The sequence below is a fragment of the Oryx dammah genome, unplaced genomic scaffold (assembly GCF_014754425.2).
Source record: "Oryx dammah isolate SB20612 unplaced genomic scaffold, SCBI_Odam_1.1 HiC_scaffold_5, whole genome shotgun sequence".
Classification (NCBI taxonomy): Eukaryota; Metazoa; Chordata; class Mammalia; order Artiodactyla; family Bovidae; genus Oryx; species Oryx dammah.
Window position 1 is genome coordinate 6,021,762 of NW_024070189.1, and position 17,051 is coordinate 6,038,812.

Here is a 17,051-nt window from a genome sequence, read left to right on the forward strand (position 1 = left end):
TATCTCAGAGTGGTGGTGGTGATGGTCTCTCAGTCGTGCCCAACTCTTTGCGACCCATAGACTGCAGAACGTCAGGCTGCTCTCTGCTTAGTCATTCAGTCGTGTCCAACTCTTTGTGACCCCAAGGACTGTAGCCCACCAGGCTCTTCTACTCATGGGGAGTCTCCAGGGAAGAATAATGGAATGGGTTGCCATGCCCTCCTCCAGGGATCTTCCCAACTCAAGCTTCCCAGTCTTTCGCTCTCTCCTGGAGTGGTGATGCCATCCAATCAACTCATCCTCTGTCATTCCCTTCTCCTCCCACCTTGAATCTTTCCCAGAATCAGGATTTTTTTCCAGTGAGTATGTTCTTCTCATCAGGTGACCAAAGTTTTGGAGCTTTAGCTTCAGTATCAGTCCTTCCAATGAATATTCACAATTGATTCCCTTTAGGATTGACTGGTTGGAGAAGGAAATGGCAACCCACTCCAGTGTTCTTGCCTGGAGAATCCTGGGGACAGGGGAGCCTGGTGAGCTTCTGTCTATGGGGTCGCACAGAGTTGGACACGACTGAAGCATCTTAGTAACAGCAGCAGCAGGACTGACTGGCTGGATCTCCTTGCAATCCAAGGGACTCTCAAGAGTCTTCTCCAACACCACCATTCAGAAGTGCTCAGCCTTCTTTATGGTCCCACTCTCACATCCATACATGACTACTCGAAAAATCATAACTTTGATGATATGGACCTTTGTCAACGAAGTAACAGAGAAGTCAGTGGTAACCCACGCCAGTCCTCTTGCCTCGAAAATCCCAGGGACAGAGGAGCCTGGTGGGCTGGAGTCCAAGGGGTCGCGAAGAGTCGGACATCGCTGAGCAACTTCACGTTCACTTTTCACTTTCATGCATTGGAGAAGGAAATGGAAACCCACTCCAGTGTTTTGCCTAGAGAATCCCAGGGACGGCGGAGCCTGGTGGGCTGCCATCTATGGGGTCAGACAGTCAGGCATGACTGAAGCGACTTAGCAGCAGCAGCAGCAAGGTAATAATGTCTCTGCTTTTTAAAAAATATGTAGTCTAAGTTTGTCATAGATCTTCTTCCAAGGAGTAAACATCTTTTAATTTCATGGCTGCAGTCACCATCTGCAGTGATTTTGGAGCCCAAAAAAATAAGGTCTGTCACTGTTTCTACTTTTCCCCCATCTATTTGCCATGAAGTGATTGGACTGGATGCCATGATCTTAGTTTTCTGAAGGTTGAGTTTTTTTTTTTTTTTTTTTTTTTTCCTCATTAAACTGTTTTTAATGGGTCTCAAATTCTGTGACAGATTTTTGGTCAAGTTGTTTTCATTAAAAAGTACTGATTTTAAAAACTAATAACTTAAACTGCCACACACAAAACATATGGTCCACAAAAGTATTCTCCTTTCCTTCTGTAGGTTTTACAACGCATTGTTATTAACCAGTCTTTTATTATGAAACTTATATGGCCCATTGAGACAAACAGTTCTGAGACCGTTCTTCCACCACTGATTAAGACTTGCGGTGGCAGGTATTGGGGATGACATTCATCCAGCCTTCTGAGCGTTCTGGGCAGACTTGGTGACCTCGCCAGCTCCAGCTGCCTTCTTGCCCTCTGCTTTGATGACACCCACAGCGACCGTCTGTCTCATGTCACACACAGCAAAGTGGCCCGGGGAGGAAGTCAGAGAAGCTCTTGACACACATGGGCTTGCCAGGAATCATATCAACGATGGCAGCATCGCCGGATTTCAAAGATTTAGGGCCATCTTCCAGCTTTTTCCAGAACAGCAACCAATCTCCTTCAGCTCAGCAAACTTACAAGCAATGTGAGCTGTGTGACAGTCCAGCACAGGTGCATATCCTGCACTGGGTGGTTCAAAATAATCAGCTGAGCTGTGAAGCCAGCGGCTTCCATTGGTGGGTCGTTTTTGCTGTCACCAGCCATGTTGCCATGACGAACATCTTTGACAGACACATTCTTGACATGGAAGCCCACGTTGTCCCCAGGAAGGGCTTCACTCAGTGCTTCAGGGTGCATTTCTGAAGACTTCACTTCAGTTGTTACATCGACTGGAGCAAAGGTGACCACCATGCCAGGTTTGAGAACATCAGTCTCCATGTGACCCACAGAGACAGTACCAGTACCACCAATTTTATAGACTTCCTGGAGGTGCAAACACAAGGGTCTGTCAGTTGGGCCAGTTGGTGGCAGGATGCACTCCAGAGCTTCAAGCAGGGTGGGCCATGGGCACCCTGGATGGGTGCCATCCTTACAGGTGACTTTCCATCCCTTGAACCATGATGGCCTGTTAGCACTTGGCTCCGGCATGTTGTCACCATTCCAGGCAGAAATTGGCACAAAAGCTACTGTGTCGGGGCTGTGGCCAATTTTCTTAATGTAGGCTCTGACTTCCTTAACAATCTCCTCATATCTCTTCTGGCTGTAGGGTGGCTCTGTGGAATCCATTGTAACTCCAACAATTAGTTGTTTCACACCCAGAGTGCAAGCCAGAAGGGCATGCTCACGGGTCTGCCCACTCTAGGAGATGCCAGCTTCAAATTCACCAGCTCCAGCAGTAACAGTCAGGACAGCACAGTCAGCCTGGGAGCTGCCTGTAATCACATTTTTGATGAAGTCTCTGTGTTCAGGGACATCAGTGATGGTAACACAGCACTTGCTGGTCTCAGATTTTCACAGGGAGAGAGAGAAATGGTGATACTATGCACGGTCAGCTTTCAGTTTGTCCAAGACCCAGGCATACTTGAAGGAGCCCTTCCATCCCGGAAGCCTTCTATTCAAACTTTTCCACTGCTCTCTTGTCGATCCCGCCACGTCTGTAGACCAGTTGGCCAGTCGTGGTAGACCCCACCCCATGAATCTAAGTGCCCAATGACAATAATATTGATGTGGGATTTTTCCTTTCCTGATTTTGCTTAGGTTTAAGGTCCTGAAAGATGATGCTGTGAAAATGCTGCACTCAATATGCCAGCAAATTTGGAAAACTCAGCAGTGGCCACAGGACTGGAAAAGGTCAGTTTTCATTCCAATCCCAAAGAAAGGCAATGCCAAAGAATGCTTAAACTACCACATAATTGCACTCATCTCACATGCTAGTAAAGTAGTGCTCAAAATTCTCCAAGCCAGGCTTCAGCAATACATGAACCATCAACTTCCGGATGTTCAAGCTGGTTTTAGAAAAGGCAGAGGAACCAGAGATCAAATTGCCAACATCCACTGGATCATGGAAAAAGCAAGAGAGTTCCAGAAAAACATCTATTTCTGTTTATTGACTATGCCAAAGCCTTTGACTGTGGATCACAAGAAACTGTGGAAAATCTGAAAGAGATGGGAATACCAGACCACCTGACCTGCCTCTTGAGAAACCTATATACAGGTCAGGAAGCAACAGTTAGAACTGGACATGGACCAACAGACTGGTTCCAAATAGGAAAAGGAGTACATCAAGGCTGTATATTGTCACCCTGCTTATTTAACTTATATGCAGAGTACATCATGAGAAATGCTGGGCTGGAAGAAGCACAAGCAGGAATCAAGATTGTCGGGAGAAATATCAATAACCTAAGATATGCAGATGACACCACCCTTATGGGAGAAAGTAAAGAGGAACTCAAAAGCCTCCTGATGAAAGTGAAAGAGGAGAGTGAAAAAGTTGGCTTAAAGCTCAACATTAAGAAAACTAAGATCATGGTATCTGGTCTTCATGGGAAATAGATGGGGAAACAGTGGAAACAGTGTCAGACTTTAATTTTGGGGCTCCAAAATCACTGCAGATGGTGATTGCAGCCGTGAAATTAAAAGACGCTTACTCCTTGGAAGAAAAGTTATGACCCACCTAGATAGCATATTCAAAAGCAGAGACGTTACTTTGCCAACAAAGTTCCGTTTAGTCAAGGCTATGGTTTTTCCAGTGGTTATATATGGATGTGAGAGTTGGACTGTGAAGAAAGCTGAGCACTGAAGAATTGATGTTTTTGAACTGTGGTGTTGGAGAAGACTCTTGAGAGTCCCTTGGACTGCAAGGAGATCCAACCAGTTCATTCTGAAGGAGATCAGTCCTGGTTGTTCTTTGGAAGGTCTGATGCTATAACTGAATCTCCAGTACTTTGGCTACATGTGAAGACTTGACTCATTGGAAAAGACTCTGGTGCTGGGAGGGATTAGGGGCAGGAGGAAAAGGGGACGACAGAGGATGAGATGGCTTGATGACCTCACCGACTCGATGCACATGAGTCTAAGTCAACTCCAGGAGTTGGTGATGGAAAGGGAGGCCTGGCGTGCTGCAATTCATGGGGTCGCAAAGAGTCGGACACGACTGAGTGACTGAACTGAACTGAACTGAAGGGTGGTTTTCACAACACCTGTGTCCTGGCAGCAAACCCATTGTGATAAAGCAAAAGTTGAGTTTTAATTCAATTTTTTCACTCCCCTTGATGGCTCTCGTGGTAAAGCGTCTGCCTGCAATGCTGGAGACCTGGCTTCGATTCCTGGGTTGGGAAGGTCCCCTGGAGAAGGAAATGGCAATCCACTCCAGCACTCTTGCCTGGAAAATCCCATGGACAGAGGAGCCTGATAGGCTACAGTCCATGGGGTCTCAAAGAGTCAGACACAACTGAGTGACTTCACTTTCACTTTCACCTTTATCAAGAAGCTCTTTAGTTCCTCTTCACTTTCTGCCCTAATGGTGATGTCATCTGCTTATCTCTGAGTAATTTGCAATTAATTAGAAGGCAGAAGCTGGGATTATGGATACTGAAATTTAAAATAGAGTCACTTCTAGTCCTGTCTACAAAAATCTAGAGGAACTTTATCAAAATATTTCATAATAGTTCTGAAAAGTAACAAAAAAAAGCTTACATTTTTACTGGGTACTTCTATGCCGGGCACTGTTTTAAATCTCACTGGAAAATTTAGTAGGTGCCTGTATTGCTTTCATATCATAGATGATGATACTGAGGGACCAGTAGCTTTATTGTTTACTAGATGTAATGCTTTTCGATACCAGTGGAGCTAGAGGTTGAATTTTTATTGTCTGACTTCAGAGGCATCATTTGGACCACTACCCTATACTCAAAATGACAACTATGTCATGCCTTTTATAGGCTAATGAAAACCTAAAGATGTCCAAATTTGTAGTTATATAACTTTTACAGTATAGATTACATTCTATACACATATCCATTATTTTTTGTGGATATCAACCTCAGATTCATTAGTGTGTATTTAACAAATTATCTTTTTCTCTGAAAACTTGTCACATTAGGTTGATACAGAGGCTCTGTTCTAGTTTCCTGAGCCATACAGCAAATGGATGAATGGATAAAGACATAGTAGTACATATACACAATGGAATATGTGTATTTTTACTCATCCATAAAAAGGAAGGAATTTGAGCAAGTCTAAAGAGGTGGATGAACCTAGACATTGTTATACAGGATAAAATAAGTCAGAAATAGAAAAAAGAAATATTGTATACTAATGTATATATATTGAATCTAGAAAGATGGTATTGATGAATTTATTTGCAAGGCAGCAATGGAGAAACAGACATAGAGAACAGATGTATGGACATGGGGGAGAGGGAAGAAGAGGGTGAGATGTATGGAGAGAGTAACATGGAAACTTACATTACCATATGCAAAATAGATAGGCAACGGGAATTTGCTGTATGACTCAGAGGACTCAAACAGGGGCTCTGTAACAACCTAGAGGGGTGGGATGGGGAGGAGATCGGAGGGAGGTTCAAGAGGGAGGGGATGTATGTATCCCTATGGCTGATTCATGTTGAGGTTTGACAGAAAACAACAAAATTCTGTAAAGCAATTATCCTTCAATTAAAAAAAATTTAAAAAAATTGTCATGTTAACTCACATTCTGACATGAAATACCTCATCTATTCTTCATTACTTCTCAGAAATTATAGATAAGGATTTATAAGTCATATCAAACATATCAATAAATAACACCAAGTAAGTTCTTACTGAGTCAGAGCTATTGCCAGTCCCTGACATGTATTATATCATTCATTGTCAGCAGAATCTCATGAAGTAAATATTAGATTTATCTTAGTATTTGGAGATAAATCACTTGTGCTTTCTGGGATTCTTGGAAACTTTAGAGTCTCTTTTATTTTGTTACTGACATGACTATTAGAACTCTATCTCATTTAAATTGCAAAAGAAACCCAGGATTTAAATAGTTTATTATCAGGTTTTACACAGTGTATATAAAACATGGACACATGGAGAAGTACAGTATCCTCTTTTAAAATTTCAACTACCTTGAATATCAATCTTCTCTTTCTAATATTAATTATATAACTTACAATATAACTATAACCATTCTTATAAATAACTAGCACAATGTGAATTGAATTGCATTATCCCAATGCATATCATTTAATAGCATTATAACATACTTAAGCAACAGCCATTTCTTTCCCATTATCCTCTTACTTTTAATATAAATTTAAAAGTTAACTTTCTTTCAACAGTTATTTTATCACACAGAAATCATCATATTCTAGGCTTTATTCTTCTCTTCATTCTTAACAGTTGACATCACTCCAATATTTCTATTATTAAATATATTAATATTAGAAGAGAAATGTCTTACTTAATACCCACTCTAAGTCTGATATTTTCAAGAGATGAGGTGGGATAACCAAGTTATCCTGAAGCTGACAGGATGAAAATGGTCAACGTTCCTTATTTCAGTCATTCAAATGTATATGTCCCCTACGGGAATCAGGCATGATTTCTTCAACCTAATTACATTGCTGCACATTTAATCTTTACAGCAATCTTGGATACTAAGGATTAGCCTCTCAACAGACTGAATGAGAAAACAGATGTCTTGAAAATTAAGTAGCTTGCATAAGCCCATGTAAATCTGTGTGTAGAAATCCAGGATTCAAACCCACCTTTGCTGATTTTAGAACCTGTACTTTACTGATATCTGTGTTCTGCTCATCCCTGCCCTGCTGAGCTGCTGTTTGCTGCTGACTTCTGCCTTTCTCTCGTAAGACCTCCCTTTGTCTCTCTCTCTCTCTCTCTCTCTCTCTCTCTCTCCCCTGTTCTAAACAAGAGAAGCAAAGTAAGCTACACAAGAAGAAACAAAGTCTTCTCTGAAAGGGAAATTTCTGAAGGCTACGTGTGACTTAAATTCAACAGCAGAAAGTTTCATTATTGTCAAGTATGAAGGGCCTATAAGAGTTCATTTTATAAATGGGAAAAAATGAGACAAAACAGAGGAAGAGTTTGCCTCAAAGTCACTCACCTAGTAAATGATAGAGCTGAGCAGAGGATCTAGGTCTTCCGAGTCTTGTAGTGACACTGCTGCTGCTGCTAGTGCTAAGTCGCTTCAGTCGTGTCCGACTCTGTGCGACCCCATAGACGGCAGCCCACCAGGCTCCCCTGTCCCCAGGATTCTCCAGGCAAGAACACTGGAGTGGGTTGCCATTTCCTTCTCCAATGCATGAAAGTGAAAAGTGAAAGTGAAGTCGCTCAGTCGCACTATTGTTTCCCAAATTATGGGGATACTGGATGAGGCGGTTCTCAAGATGATTTTAGCTGTTACATGGCAGCAGCATTAGATAGGAGTAATAGCATCGTGAGAAAGTTATTCCCATTTCAATTCCTTACAATCTTTCTATGAAAAATTCTCAGTTTAATGCTAGTATGTCTTTTAACCCTCACTTAAACATTCCTTAACCCTTGCTTTCTGGTGTGAAAAAACATACAGTAATCCTTACCCCTTGAAAACTGCTGCGGTCCTTTATTAGAGGACTTGCCACAGAATGGAAATTGGTCTTGGTCCTCAGATACTGGGAGGACATAAAAATGTTGTTCACAGTGTCTAAGATTGCATACCCAGTGCCATTAACCTGGGTGTCATAGTCACAGTTTCTGGAATGGTTGGTTCTCTGAGTGAAACAACTCAATTCAGTTGACAGTAACCTATTTTAAGTCTTCAGATCCCATGAGCATTTTTCCCTGGCATCATGATGGTTGTGTTGAAATATTTCATCTCTGGTTATTTCTGCTGATATTAAGTACTAATCAAGGCTGTGTTTCCCCCTTCTCTCCCTGGCATTCTATATTACTTTTGTTGGGCATTCAGCGAAGGGACAGGGAGGTGGTTTGGAAGTGATTTACATATCCCACTAAGTTCTTCACATTAAATTATTTCCAGTCAGGAGGATCCCCTCTGACCTTTATGAACATTCTTATTATAAGCATGTAAAACAGTGATCACAATTAAAAATTCAGCAGAAGTCACAGTAGAGCATGACTCTTTCTAAAGGTCCCCACACATGACTTCCCTGTTGGCTCAAACAGTAAAGCACCTGTTTATAATGTTGGAGACCCGGGTTCAATCCCTGCGTCAGGAAGATTCCCTGGAGAAGGAAAGGGCAACCCACTCCAGTACTCTTGCCTGGAAAATCCCATGGACGGAGGAGAGTGGTGGGCTACAGTCCATGGGGTCGCCAAGAGTCAGACAGGACTGAGCGACGTCACTTTATGCACAAGAAGGGCTTCCTGGATAGCTCAGTTGGTAAAGAATCTGCCTGCAATGGGGGAGACCCTGGTTCAATTCCTGGGTTGGGAAGACCTGCTGGAGAAGGGATAGGCTACCCACTGCAGTATTCTTGGGCTTCCCTTGTGGCTCAGCTGATGAAGAATCCGCCTGCAATGCAGGAGACCTGGGTTCGATCTCTGGATTGGGAAGATCCCCCGAAGAAGGGAAAGGCTACCCACTCCAGTATTCTGGCCTGGAGAATTCCATGGACTCTACAGTCCATGGGATCACAAAGAGTTGGACACGAGTGAGCAACTTTCACTTTCATGCACAAGATGGCTTCAGTTTCTCTTCCCTGCTGTGACTCTTATCTCAAATCCACCAGTTAAATTTTAGTTCCCCCCCCAGGTGGCTCAGTGGTAAAGAACCTTCCTGCCAACGGAGGAGAAGCAGAAGGCACCGGTTTGATCCTTGTGTTAGGAAGATCCCCTGGAGGAGGAAACGGAAGCCCACCCCAGTGTTCTTACCTGGGAAGTCCCATGGACAAAGGGGCAGATGGGCTAGAGTCCCGGGGATCGCAAAGAGTCAGACACAACAAGAGCAGGCTTAGCAGTGACTTGGTGTCTGTAATCAATAGAACCGGACAGTCTGAGTCCTTCCCTTTCCTAGAATTCCTCACTGTACTCAGAATAAGGTGATCAGGGCCTCTGAATCCCCCTGAGAGACAAGGAGCTCCAGCTGCACCACTGATCATTACTTTTTGTAGACTGAGGCCAAGGTGGACTAGAAGCAGGGGTCAAGGGCTTTGAAAGGAGGGAGTGTCTCAGCACCAGTCAGCTTGGTTTCCCATTTACTTTTGATTTGGGCCAACATGGTGGTGTCTTATGGCTTAATCAGGAGTATCTCTGATGCTTTGAGCGGGGAGATCCTAGTGGCTTATACCATCTATTCCAGACATAAAGACTACTTGATTTACCTATATTATCTTTTCTGAATGGAGCCATGGAGTTTTGCTCCTCTTGACTGACTTTGGTTCGTCCAATGCATTCAGGCTTTAAAACAATGTCCATATTCTTTCAGATTGGTTTTGATTTCATTGACACAAATAATACTTCTTAAGTTTTCACCTAGCTTTGCTATAGGACTGTGAGAATTTTCAAGATTGATAGTGATGACTGAAGAATTTGGGGGACAGTTTCTATATATCTTTGGGACAGTTTCTCATTCTCCAGTTAATTACATTAATCAGTATTATAAACCCAATGTGCTTTGAAGACTATATCAGTTTAATGTATAATATTTATATCCAAAACTTTAACATTTCCACCTGGAAGTCAAGAAAGACTAGAAAATCACACAGTAAAATGTGTTTTCCTTTGGCTTTTAAGAATCTTAGAGCCATATTTTGAGTTTATGAATAGGGACTCTGAAGTATTTACCATCTATGTACATATGTGTTGACATTTTAGTCTTATAAGTATGCCCTATATTTGCACTGTCCTTGATTCTAATGCTCTAATTCAAAAATTACAATTCTAAGAATAACTCTTGTTAAGCATCAAATGCTTTAATCAGTTGTACTTTATGAGTAATATACAGAGAAACAGATAGGTCCTCACTAATTCTCAAATACATTTTAGAATTTTTTACCCTACTGAAACATGATTGGATGGCATCACCAACTGGATGGACATGAATTTGAGCAAACTCCGGGAGTTGGTGTTAGACAGGGAAGCCTGGTGTGCTGCAGTCCATGGGGTTGCGAAGGGTCAGACACGCCTGAACTACTCAGCTGAACTGGCTGAAACTTCAGTAATGCTAGACTCTGGTTCTTTCCTTTGTTCACAGACATCTGTGCATGTGGGACCACACACATTCACACTAAAGCTTCAGGCTTCACATTCAGGCAGGAATATTTATGGAGCTCGGCTAAACCCTCTTACCACTTCTGGACAGAAAATATTTTCCTCTGCAAGTGGATGAATTGAGTTGTTTTGCTTTTGTGAACAGCAACATACTGTTACAAAGTTTTCCCAATCCAATTGCACCAAAAATAATACAGATTTATTTCCATAATGAGGTTCATTTTGCCTCCAATTACCAGATGAATCTGTTTATTATAGACATCATCAAAGCTACTTTGTTGAAAAACTATCAGCATCAAAATCTTTCCTAAGTATCTTTGGATTGGTGTAGATAACCTTAGAATGATGTTCCTTTCCACTTGTCCATTCCAAAGTTATTTAAGGTCTTGATCACTATTCCTGTGGATCTTCAAACAGATTTTCTGGTCTTCCTATTTCCAAGTGGAAATGTTAAGGTTTTTAATACCAATATTATATTTTAAACTGATATAGTCTTCAAAGCAGTATCTGGTAAACAGTTTAATTAGTAAGACCCTGAAAAGCAATGAACACAAACCTGCCTCAAAATTGCCTCACAAATTGGTTGGGGAGCTGACTGTAAAAGTTAGAACTTTATTTTTTCTCACATTTGATAGATTCATGAAAGAAAATTGCTTGTGCTAAGATGAAAAGAGATAAATTCTGTATGACCTCCAAAGTCCTGTTTTCTAAAACTCCTGGAACTCATACGGCTTATCTAAACCTTTCTCTTTATGTCAGGGTGTGAGATTAGGTGCTTATTAACTTTATCTCATACTCTCAAAGGAAAATAAAGAAAAATAAATAAGGCTTAATGTCTATTTGATGTTTTTATTGATTTACAGTTGACTGCAATATTGTGCTTCAGGTATACAGCAAAGTGATTCATTTATCTAACTATATATTCAGTCACTATGGAAAACAATATGGAGGTCCCTTAAAAATCCAAAAATACAGTTACCATACAATCCAGAATTCACTCCTGGTTATTCATCTGGAAAAACAAAGACCCTAATTCTCAAAGATACATGCACCCCAACATTCATAGCAGTACTATTTACAATAGTCAAGACATGAGACAAACTCAAATGCCCATGAGCAGATGCTGTATGTCACATTTTATTAAGCTAATCATCAGCTAATGGACATCTGAGCTGTTTTCATGTTTCACTATTGTAAACAGTGCTGCTGTGAATGTTGGGGGTGCAGGTATATTTTCAAATTAGGGTCTTCATTTTTCCAGATAAATAACGAGGCATGGAAATGATGCTGAATCATATGGTTTCTATTTTTAGATTGTTAAAGGACCTCCATACTATTTCCCATAGTGGCTGCAGCAATTCCCATTTCCACTAACAGTATAGGAGAGTTCCCTTTACTCCACATGCTCTGAGCATTTGTTATTTGTAGGCTTTTCATTACAACCATTCTGACATATGGTTTTTCCAGTAGTCATTATGGGTGTGAGAGGTGGACAAAAAAGAAAGCTAAGTGTCGAAGAATTGATGCTTTTGAACTGTGGTGCTGAAGAAGACTCTTGGGAGTACCTTGAACAGCAAGGAGATCCAACCAGTCCATCCTGAAGAAAATCAGTCCTGAATATTCGTTGGAAGGACTGATGCTAAAGCTGAAACTCCAATACTGTGGCCACCTGATGTGAAGAGCTGACTCACTTGAAAAGATCCTGATGCTGGGAAAGATTGAAGGCAGGAGGAAAAAGGGATGATAGAGGATGAGATGATTGGATGGCATCACCGACTTGATGGACATGAGTTTGAGTAAACTCCAGGAGTTGGTGATGGACAGGGAGGCCTGGTGTGCTGCAGTCCATGGGGTCGCGAAGAGATGGACAAGACTGAACAACTGAACTGAACTGAACTGGACTGACTCATGTGAAGTGATACCTTATTGTGGTTTTGATTTGCATTTCTCTATTAAGTAGTGATGTTAAGCAACTTTTCATGTGTCTGTTGACCATCTAGGATTTCTTTGGAAAAATATCTGTTTAAGTCTTCTGCCCTTTTGTGACTGGATTGTTTATTTGATATCAAGTTGTTTGAGCTGTTTATATATACAAGGTATTAACTCCTGTTGGTCACATCATTTGAAAATACTTTCTCCCATTCCATCGGTGTCTTTCTGTTTGTTAATGGTTTCCTTTGCTGTGTGAAAACTTATAAATTTGATTAGGTGCCATTTACTTGTTTTTGCTTTTATTTCTTTTGCCTGGGGAGACTAATTTAAGAAAATATTGCCATGATTTATCTCCACGATATCTTGCCTGTGTATTCTGTTAGGATTTTCATTGTGTCATGTCTTAAATTTGACCTTTAAACCATTTTGAGTTTACTTTTGTTTCTGGAAGTATAAATAAAGTTAGGAAGTTTTCTAATTTATTTGATTTACATGCAGCTGTCCAGCTTTCCCAACATCACTTTTTGAAAAGACTGTCTTTTCTCCACTGTATAATCTTGCTAGGTAAAGTATCCTAGGCTGCAGATTTTTCCCTTTCAAGACTTTGAATATATCATGATACTCCCTTCTGGCCTGCAGTTTCTGTCATCAGCTGATAGCTTTATCGGGGTTCCCCTACAATTGATTTTGCTTTTCTCTTACTGTCTTTAGAATCTTCTCTTTAACTTTTGCGATTTAATTATGATTTGTCTTGATATGAGTCTGTTTGGATTCAACTTGTTTGGGACCCTCTGTGCTTCTGGTACCTGGGTATCTGTTTTCTTATTTAGGTTTGGGAAGTTTTCAGCCATGATTTCTTCAAATACATTTTTGAACACTTTTTATTTTCCTCTTCTTCCCCTATCATGTGTAGTTTTCAGATTTTATTTTATCTCTTCATTTCAGTTCAGTTCAGTCACTCAGTCGTGTCCAACTCTTTGTGACCCCGTGAATCGCAGCATGCCAGGCCTCCCTGTCCATCACCATCTCCCGGAGTTCACTCAGACTCGCGTCCATCGAGTCCGTGATGCCATCCAGCCGTCTCATCCTTGGTCGTCCCCTTCTCCTCCTGCCCCCAATCCCTCCCAGCATCAGAGTCTTTTCCAGTGATTCAACTCTTCACATGAGGTGGCCAAAGTACTGGAGCTTCAGCTTTAGCATCATTCCTTCCAAAGAAATCCCAGGGCTGATCTCCTTCAGAATGGACTGGTTGGATCTCCTTGCAGTCCAAGGGACTCTCAAGAGTTTTCTCCAACACCACAGTTCAAAAGCGTCAATTCTTCAGCACTCAGCCTTCTTCACAGTCCAACTCTCACATCCATACATGACCACAGGAAAAACCATGGACCTTAGTCGGCAAAGTAATGTCTCTGCTTTTGAATATACTATCTAGGTTGGTCATAACTTTTCTTCCAATTGTCTTTTAATTTCATGGCTGCAGTCACCATCTGCAGTCATTTTGGAGCCCCAAAAATAAAGTCTGATACTGTTTCCACTGTTTCCCTATTTATTTCCATGAAGTGATGGGACCGGATGCCATGATCTTCGTTTTCTGAATGTTGAGCTTTAAGCCAACTTTTTCACTCTCCTCTTTTCACTCTCATCAAGAGGCTTTTTCATTCCTCTTCACTTTCTGCCATAAGGCTGGTGTCATCTGCATATCTGAGGTTATTGATATTTCTCCCAGCAATCTTGATTCCAGTTTGTGTTTCTTCCAGTCCAGCGTTTCTCATGATGTACTCTGCATAGAAGTTAAATAAGCAGGGTGCCAATATATAGCCTTGACGTACTCCTTTTCCTATTCAGAATCAGTCTGTTGTTCCATGTCTAGTTCTAACTTCCTGTTGCTTCCTGACCTGCATATAGGTTTCTCAAGAGGCAGGTCATTATATCCCTTAGATCCCAAAATTGCTATTTTTTTAAAAATTGTCTCTCTGCCTGCTGTCTTGATTCAGTGATTTCTGTTTTTCTATCTTCCAGATCACCAGTTAATTCTTCTCTGTCATTTCACTTCACTTCAGTTTACTTAGTCGTGTCCAACTCTTTGCGACCCTGTGGACTACAGCCCACCAGGCTCCTCAGTCCATGGGATTCTCCAGGCAAGAATACTGGAGTGGGTTGCCATTTCCTTCTCCAGGGGATCTTCCCGACCCAGGGATCAAACCCGGGTCTCCCACATTGGAAGCAGACGCTTTAACCTCTGAGCCACCAGGGAAGCCCTTTTTGGTCCTCTAGTAATTGCTTCTAGATTGGTTTTTATCATGGCAATTGAACTAATTCTGATTGGTACATCTTTATAGTTTCTTGTTCCTTATTATAGTATTCTGCAATTCTCTTGATAATCTTTCTTAATTGAGTTACCGTTTTTACTACTTGCTTTTGAACTCAGGGTCTAGTAAACTAGTGAGCTCTTTTCATGATTTGCTCTTTCAGGGGATTTCTCTGGTTCTTTGAACTGGGAGTAATTCTCTGCTTTGTCATTTTCTTAACTTTCTATGTTGCTATATTTAGGAGAAACAGTTACCAAGTTTGGTCTGGAAGGGGTATTGTTCTGTGGAGTATCCCTGTGTAGACTGTGTTTGTACAAAGTTTTTGGTGCAAGGGCTGGCTTTGGACCCCAGCCATGTGCTTCATCAAGGTGACCTGGCCCTTTTCCCCTTGGAAGTGGGTGTGGTTGGTATTGTAGTATCCATAGCTTCTGCTGATGTGGGGTGGGGTTTCCTCTCCACACCGTGGCTATTGCCACCCTGTCAGGCATGGGGTCTGCTCCCCAATGAGGGTCAGGTTTGATCATGGTCCAAGCCCTCGAGCCTGTACCCTGCTGCACACAGGCAGTTGCTAAAGCAAGTGAGGTCCCTGCGGTGACAGAGGACCTGGGTGCCATCAGTGTGCAGACCATGGTTCTGCTTGGAGGCCCTCCAAGGTTATGCCATCCTCTCTGCCGTGTTCATCCCAGATCTAGCACAGGGCCATGGGGTGGAATAGGCGAGGCCTGGGGGTAGGGGTGTTGTGGCTGCAGGAGTGAGGTTGCCAGGCTGCACCAGAAATCGGGGCCACCCCTGTGGCAGACTTTTCCCAGGACCCGTCTGCCCCCAGTCTAGCACCACAGTGCTGCCTGGGGAGGGTGGGCTCTTCTGCTGGGAGAGGAGCCACTGTGCAGTCCTGAGAACGCTGACCACAGTCCTTGTGGCCCACCCCCGCTGCACCCCAGGCCCTCAGGGCTGTCTCTTCCTGTCTCCGTGAGTCCTCCCCCAGGGCCTCGCTGCCTGAGTTTCAGTACCTCCTTGCTGCATGCTTTTGGGGTGCCACCTGGTCCACAGGCTGACAAGGCCCCCCATGTCTACACTCACCACCCGGTGATCTAGCAGTGGCCACCAGGCACCCCGGTCTGTCTCTGGGCAGCTCGACTGAGTCTCTGCCCTGATCCCAGGCCCAGCTACACCGTGGAGTGAGCAGGGCTGGGGTATTCACCCCTTCAGACAGCTACATTTAGAAAGATGGCAACTGACAACACAAGGCTCTCTCCACCTTGTCAGCAAGTTTGCACTTGTTTCTCCTGGGGAGCAGAGTCTAGGTTTCTCCAGCCTTCTTTCTATCTCATCATCTCTCACCAGGCCAGGAGCTCCTGCATGCTGGACTCCAGGAGTGGGGTGCCCAGACTGGCTTGACCTTCTCACTATCGAGGGTGACGGTCCACTTGTACGGACCTTATAGATCCATCCCAGGAGCGTAGGTCCCTACCATTGGCCTTTTTTATCCCCTGACACTACTGAGTTGTCGGGAGATTTTTATTGCATGTTTAATTGTATAAAAATTCTTCTCTTTTTCCACATGTAGATGGATTTTTGATGTGTTTGTAGGGGAAGGTGACATACATCCTCTTACTCTGCCATCTTGATCCTACTCCCTCTATTTGATTTTAAATACAATTCAAGAAGCATGATGAGAGGATGAATAAGAAAATAAAATGGAGAGCTAAAAGACCACAAACTGTAAAATATCTTTAATTCAATAGAAGGGGCACAAATCCAGCATTTTAATCAACACGTGTGTATGTGTCTGTGTGGGTGTGTGTGTGTAACCCAATGGACTACAGCCCACCAGGCTCCTGTATCCATGGGATTCTCCAGGCGAGAACACTGGACTGAGTTGCCATTTCCTTCTCCAGGGGATCTTTTGACCCAGGGATTGAACCCAGGTCTCCCGCATTGCAGGCAGACGCTTTACCACCTGAGCTGCCAGGGAAGCCCTAATGAAATAGTAGGTAGCACATATTCGAAAAATGGACTGACTCATTGGAAAAGCCCCTGATGGGAAAGATTGAAGGCAGGAGGAGACGGGGATGACAGAGGATGAGACGGTTGGATGGCATCACCGACTGGATGGATATGAGTTTGAGTAACTCCGGGAGGTGGTGATGGACAGGGAGGCCTGGTGTGCTGCAGTCCAGGGAGTTGCAAAGAGTCAGACACGACTGAGCAACTGAACTAAGCAGGTATTCATATGTCTAACCACAGGATAAATGACTATGCAGAAAATAATCAAAGGAGAAGCCTCACAATGACGCTGTGCTTGGAAAGTCTTCTGTCTTTCACTCATTTCTTCAAATGCTTGGTTTAAATAAACATAGCAAAGCATCCAATATATGTGTGTATCTGACTAGTAAGTATAGTAGC

At 42.7% G+C, this 17,051-nt stretch overlaps 1 pseudogene; it reads right to left on the reverse strand.

Annotated features, from left to right (window-relative positions):
• Positions 1 to 1,290: 1,290 nt before the first annotated feature.
• On the reverse strand, positions 1,291 to 15,169 carry LOC120863378 (annotated as a pseudogene).
• Between the last annotated feature and the right edge of the window lie 1,882 nt (positions 15,170 to 17,051).